Source organism: Delphinapterus leucas, chromosome 18, assembly GCF_059928025.1.
Source record: "Delphinapterus leucas isolate spDelLeu-1000000601 "Yukka" chromosome 18, BTC_Dleu_Yukka2, whole genome shotgun sequence".
Taxonomy (NCBI): Eukaryota; Metazoa; Chordata; class Mammalia; order Artiodactyla; family Monodontidae; genus Delphinapterus; species Delphinapterus leucas.
The window spans coordinates 68,970,401-68,977,767 of NC_143146.1; the positions used below are offsets into that span (position 1 = coordinate 68,970,401).

Here is a 7,367-nt window from a genome sequence, read left to right on the forward strand (position 1 = left end):
ACTAGGCCTGGGACTTTCTAAGCACAGAACCCAGTGCAGCTGCACAGGTGGTATAGCCATGAAGCCAGCCTTGCCAGCGCCCTTTCAGAGTATCTCCTCACAAAATATTTTATTAATTAGAAAAAGGAGAAAAGTAACTTTACCCTGGAGAAACTAGGCAGACACCATTTTAACCAAATAAAATGAATACCACAGGTAATGAGATACAGTGTGCCACCTGATAAGATGCAATGAGAAGAACACAGGTCCACTTCTGCGGTATTCCAGCCAAAGATGCATAACCTGAGATTAAATATAAGGAAACATCAGGCAAACCCAAAGTGAGTGGCAGCCTATAAAATGGCCTTGTGTATTCAAAAAAATCTAAGGCCATGATAGTGAAGGGAAATTGGGAGCTGCTCTAGTTTGAAGGAGACTCAAAAGACATCACATGGGTGTGATGCATGATCCTGCACTGGATGATTTTACAATAAAGAACACCATTGAGAAGATAGGTGAAATGTGGTTGACTCTCTGGGAAGAGAGAATGTGGGAGTTATTTTGCACCATTCTTTTAGTATAACTTTTGTGTAAGTTTGGAATTATTTCAAAATAAAAAGAGAAAAAAAAGGAAATTACTATCACAAAAAATAAATAAACAAACAAATGAATAAATACTCTTATCTCAGTTTGGGTTCCCCCAAAACAGAGCCAGAAACAATGATGTGGGTGGAGTATTTATCTGGGATGTGATGTCAGGATTGCAGGATTTGAGGGGAGAGGGAAAGGTTAAGTGAGACAGGAAAGGAAGAAAAGCCAAAATGCATCCATGTAGTTTGCTGTTCTACCCATTTTCTGAAGAAATGTGTCAATTCCTTAAACAGTATTGTGTATAGAATGTCTCCCAGACCCAGGCCGGCCAACTAAAGAGAAGTGGAGGGCATGTGGGGAACAGGGAATGTGAGAGGGAGAAAACTTTCATTCACTGTCTCCCTTCCCCTATCCGTTGAGAGTTTTTCCAGGACATTCTTTTCAGATGGTTTCAGCAGAAGAGCCTGGGGCAGAAAAAGGAAAGGAACATTGAGTCAGAGGTGGCATGCCAACAGCTCAAGAGTCCAAGCTTGGAGCTGATGTCAGAGGTGGGCAGAGACACTGGGTACACTCACCGAACAGCTCAGTCTAAAGACACGTAAGTAGTACCACCATGAAACAGTGGTAATGCACCAGTGAAACTTTGTCCAGGGTGTCGGGGATTCCAGGGGAAGGCACTTAGGACAGTCTGGGGGTGGGAGTAGATTCGGATGTCCAAGAAAGTTAGGATTTAAATAATAAGTAGAATTTGGCCAGAGAAAGAGGAGAGAAGGACATTCCAGCAGAGATGGACATTCAAAAGCAAAAGCACTGAGGCAAGAAACAGCTGTATGTGTTGTGGAGACCCGCTCAGAACTACAGAGTTGGTATAGATTCTATAAACTAAAGACATTTGAGATTCAACAGATGCAGGAAAAAGTCTCCAAACTTCCCTTATCTGACTAAAAGCAGAAGCTTCTGAGAAATGAGGATTCACATAAATTCTCTCTTCGAGGAGGCTTCTCCTCCCAGGAGAGAAACCAAGAGTAAAGATACCATAAATCCCTTCTCTGTGGGGAATTTTATGGCCCCAAAGAAGATGGAAAAACCACTCATACCTGCATAGACAAACATTATCACAAACTTCTTATCTCTCATTTGTTCTTCTAAATGAACGCGGCTCTTTTGCCCCTTTCCTCATTGCCTATCTCCATTCCCCTCTGACCTTAAAAGAACCTAATTATAGGGATGAGATCACTAGGTGGATTAACCAAACTTCTGACTTACGCTCCAGTGAATGCACATAATGCCTTGCCTAACCTGTTGGTTCTTTCCTTAGATTAAACAAGTAGAAATGAAGAATAAGTAATTAACAGATGACCAGATCTCTTCCCTAGTTTCCCCTTGGGTAATGGGTATAGATTTTCGAGCTGCGAGCAGCAGGACCTGAGCTCAGTAACAGAAACACCCGTTTGTCTTTCCTGAAGAAACCTATTTTTTCTTCCCATAGAAGCTATTTCTCTCCTCCCTTTCTCCTACTTAGTCAGGTATGTAAAGCTTCAACTTCAACCATTTAACTAGCCAGATATTTATTTTGTTGGCTTTCATTTGCATATGAATAAACCTTTTCTTCTGTTAATCTCTCTTTTGTCAATTTAATTCACAGGCGCCAGGCACTGAACCTAAAGAAAAGAAGAAAAAGCATTTTCTTCCTAACAAACTGTGTGTGTGTGTGTGTGTGTGTGTGTGTGTGTCTGTGTCTGTGTTAGAGGTAGCAGCAAGTAGAATGAATGTGTTAGTCTGGAAGCAACAAGAGATAAGATTAGAGAATTAGGAAGCAGGAGCATCGTTCTTCATGCTGAGGACAATTGGCAGCTAAAGAAGTATTAGGCAGAGAAGTGACTTGGATATAGAACAAGAATGACAATATTTAGGAGACAGAGATCAGCTTGCAGCCCCTGAAGTTGTCTAGGCAAGAAATAATGGGGACCTGAGCTACTTTTTAAAAAAGCGAGCTCTATCAGTGTGTAAGGTTTTTTGTTTGTTTGTTTGTTTTGTGGTACGCGGGCCTCTCACTGTTGTGGCCTCTCCCGTTGCAGAGCACAGGCTCCGGACGCGCAGGCTCAGCGGCCATGGCTCACGGGCCCAGCGGCTCCGCGGCATGCGGAATCCTCCTGGACCGGGGCACGAACCCGTATCCCCTGCATCGGCAGGCAGACTCTCAACCACTGCGCCACCAGGGAAGCCCTATCAGTGTGTAAGTTAAAAGTCAAGTTTATTGAGGTATGATTTACCTTTTTACCTGAACAGTTTTGATATGGACAGAGTAAAAGGACAAAGTAGGTAATTAAATAGTTAATCCCACTAGGGGATTGTAAGTACAGAAAAAAGTATGGAAGACTCCTGTAAGTTAATGATCACTCAAAAAAGCAGGTTTGCTTAACCACAAAACCAAGCAGGCTTACTTAGCAACAAAACAATGCAACAGAAGCATGAGACACGCCCCAAAACAATAAAACAATCATGGCATGAGACCCACATCCTGCCCAGTGAGCTCAGTAGGTTAATGATTCCTAGGACATGCTCCTCTGGGCACATTAAAAACAAAAATATAAGGAAAGGGTGACATTACACCAAAACCTGAAATGATTTGCCATTTTTAGCAGAAGTTACTGCCTTTTTGCTCATTTCCATTGTGCCACAACAGTTCTCGCTTGACCACGTAGGGACAAGAAAACTCCCCCGCCTGACGTGGAGGAGGAGCTGATGATGGAAGCGTGACGTCTACTCGAGAATGAGGAAGAAGGTGGTCTTCTCCCCCTCCCCACTTTTCCTTTGATTATAAAATTGTAGCCCTCTAAGTTTCAGGGTGCGCACCCTTTTGCCCACCCGCTTATAAGCCTCACAAGCGTCCTATTCTAATAAATCACTTCTTATCCATCACTTTGCCTCTGGCTGAATTCTTTCTGTGCTGAGACATAAAGAACTGGAGCTCCTTGGAGCTCCCTGAAAAGCCAGCTAGAGGTTTCAGTTTTAAGAGATTTGATAGATATATACACCATGGAGTATGCATGGAGAATATTTCTGTTATGGGTTGAATTGTGTCCCCTCTAAGGGAGGAAAAAAAGCCTTCTCCTCAACTCTTCTAGGTTCTCCAGGGGGACCTGGAAATTAGATTGATGAAACATAGATTAACAGGAGAAAAACTGAATTTATTAGTATGTGCTTGCACACCATGCAGGAGAAAGTTCAGTGATGAGTAATTCAAAGGCATGGTTAGAACTTGGGCTTATACAGCATCTTAACAAAAACCAATAAAAAGTGACAAGACAAAGGAGAAAAGTTTTAGGCTCTAAGGGTGGAAAATTGTGGAAAGGTAAATATATGGGGGAAACTAATGGAAGATAAGGGTTTTTAGTAAGGCTTGCTATGTAGATCCCTAGATGCCAACTCATCTCTGGTAATAAGGTTGTTATTCCCTCCCTGGTATGAGAAATGGAGGGAAAACACCTTTATAAGGAGAATTTATATACTGCTTTTAGGCCCACACAGGGAAGGCAGAGAGTGTGTCCTGTGTCTGCTTTTTCTCAGTTGCTTTATCTCAAAATAACCCTTATGCCAGAGTGGAATATATTGGGGTGGCATACTCTGAACACTTTCACACCCCAAAATTCATATGTTGAAATACTAACCCCCAGGATCTCAGTATGTGACCTCATTTGGAAATAAGGTCACTGCAGATGCAATAAGTGAGGTTAAGATGAGGTCATACTGGGGTAGGGTGGGCCCCTAAACCAATATGACTTATGTCTTTATAAAAATGGAAGATTTGGACCCAAACACAGACAAAGAGAACGCCATGTGAAGATAAAGGCTGTGATCAGGGTGATGCATCATCTACAAGGCAAGGAACACCAGAGATTGCCAGCAAACCACCAGAAGCTAGGAGGGAGGCCTGGAACAGATTCTCCTTCTCAGCTGTCAAAAGGAAGCAATCCCACCAACACTTTGTTTTCAGACATTTAAGACTTCTAGAATCCAGAACTATGAGACCATACAGTATATTTCTGCTACTTAAGCTGTTCAGTTTGTGATTCTTTTGTTATAGCAGCCCACAAAAACTACAGCTATCTTTCAGTATCTGTGGGGGATTAAATCCAGGAACCTCCTCATATACCAGAACCCGTGGATGTTCAAGTCCCTTATGTAAAATGGTGTGGTACAATGAATACAATTAGCCCTCCATATACATATACATGGGTTTCACATCATGGATTGAATCAACCATGGATAGAAATTTTTGTCCTCGGTTGATTGACTCTGCAGACGTGAAATTCAGTAATGCAGAGGGCCAACTATATATATATTGAAAATAATTCACAGATAAGTGGACCCTCGAAGTTCAAACCTATGTAATTCAAGGGTCAATTGTGATACAATTTCCAGCCCCCAAATTTCCCTCTCCCTCCTTCCTGCCAATTCTCACCCCAGTCCTGACCCCTGGTAACAACTGATTTCTGCCCTTCCACTTTTCCTTTTCCAGAATATCATATAAATGGAATCATAAGGTATACAGTGGCCTTTTGTGCCTGGCTTCTTCTTAGTGTTAAGCTTTGGGGCCTCAATCTTGTAATTACTCGTATCAGCAGTTTTTTCCTTTAATTGCTGTGTGGTATGCCATTGTATGGATGTACCACAATTTGTATATTCATTTACCAGTGGATAGACATTTGGATGGTTTCCAGTTTGGAGCTTTATGAATAAATCTGATATTAATATTTACATACTAGTCTTCATGGGGGAGCCACTTTTGATGCTTTGATTTTTTTTAATTATTTTTTTTTCTAACTTCACTGTGTAGTGGAACATCAGTGGTTCTGTAAGTCACTGGGGGTATAGGAGGTCTCAGGAATTGAGGAAGGCCAGATCAAATGGTTTCAACTGGATACATCACTCTAAAATCTCCCCTTCATCCCCATTCTGCTTTGGTATTCCATTCAGTTTCAAATGCAGTTTTCTGATCTGACTCACATCTTAATTCCAGGCACTTGTTAGAAATTACATGGGTTGCAAAATGGCAGGAAGAAAAGATCAAATCTCTTTTGGATTTAAATTTGGAATGAAATGGGACTTTTGTTTAAATTCAATAGAAGCAGTTAACAAAGGAATGAAGACCTTAAAGTTGTTTCATTAAAATTACCCACAATGCTACTCTGAATGATTCATGGTTTGAGCATTTAAATGAGTCATATTCACCCAAGTGTCTAAACTAATCTCTACTGTAAATGAGGTACATAGGGAAATTTTATTAACCATTTAAGCACCATAAAAATTTCCCCCAGCTCAGTTTCTATCTCCTTCATGAAGGAAGCTCATTATAACCACATAATGTGAGCATCTTCATTTAATTCATCATGTGTGTGTGTTTGTAATTTATGTTATGAGATTTAATGTCCAAAGGGTCAGATTTCATAGCCAGAGAGCACTAGAACAAAAAAAGCCTTGTGGACATTATTTTATTTTTTATGATTAAACAATTATAAAATAGCTACCATTTGTTGAGTGGCTTCTGTGTGCCAGAAACTATATTGGCCCATTTATTTATATTTAATTTAATTTAATCTAATTTATAGCAACTTTACTGTGTATTAAGGTGGTATAAAGTAGTGGTAAAGAGATGGAATTTGGATCCTGACAGAATTGGATTCTGATTTTGCCTTTGTCACTTTCCTCCTATGCAATCTTAGATAAGTTTCTTAATCTCTTAAGGCCTTTTTGTTTGTTAAGTGTTAACAAGTGTCACAGGCTCTCCACAATAACATATCACTGAGAGGACAAATGAAATAACATATATAAGATGTCTAATACCTCATATACTCTCAAAAGAGGAACTATGTTGCTTATTTTTATATAGATGATGAAGAAATTGAGACTCAGAGAGGTGGAATAATTTGTTGAAGATCCCATATAAGTGGCTGAGTCAGGTTATGAGTCACAAGACAACCACTCCACACCATATACTTCTTTACTCATCCCTGTAGCACTTGTTACACTTAAGTACTTATGCAAATTTTGGTAAATTAGTTGAGGGCAGAGGTATTAATGTCAGTAATTACAAAGGGCTCTCTGTGCACCTTACTGTCTAGAAGGTTGGCTTACACCTTCAATTCCACCTCCTGAGGCAGTCCAAACCGCACTGAGATTTTCAAGCACTCCTAGAAGGATCACATTCCCAGGGCTGCTTCTGCTCTTGATCTCTGCTTCTGCACATCTGTTCTTGGTCTCATATGTATAGATCCAAATGAGACACAGAGTTTCTTCACTGACCTTCATTAAAATAAAGTGTGGGGGGCTTCCCTGGTGGCACAGTGGTTAAGAACCCACCTGCCAATGCAGGGAACACGGGTTCGAGCCCTGGTCTGGGAAGATCCCACATGCCACAGAGCAACTAAGCCCATGTGCCACAATTACTGAGCCTGTGCTCTAGAGCCCGCGAGCCACAACTACTGAAGCCCACGCGCCTAGAGCCGGTGCTCCGCAACAAGAGAAGCCACCGCAATGAGAAGTCCGTGCACTGCAGTGAAGAGTAGCGCCCACTCGCTGCAACTAGAGAAAGCCCACGTGCAGCAACGAAGACCCAATGCAGCCAAAAATAAATAAATAAATACATAAATTTATAAAAACAAAACAAAACAACAACAAAAAATAAAGTGTGGGAACCTACTCAGATCCCAGAGTTAGTATGAAGATTATTTTAAACTGAGGACATTTGAGATATAGCAGATGCAGAAAGAAGCTTTGTCAGAGCTTCTCTTATC

At 41.0% G+C, this 7,367-nt stretch overlaps 1 long non-coding RNA gene across 1 annotated transcript; it reads left to right on the top strand.

The window, feature by feature from the left end:
- Positions 1 to 1,948: 1,948 nt before the first annotated feature.
- LOC149746872 (uncharacterized) lies at positions 1,949 to 3,625 on the top strand. The gene is made up of 3 exons (XR_016388723.1): positions 1,949 to 2,096; positions 2,216 to 2,806; positions 3,276 to 3,625. It is a non-coding gene; the product is annotated as an uncharacterized LOC149746872 (long non-coding RNA).
- Positions 3,626 to 7,367: the final 3,742 nt, after the last annotated feature.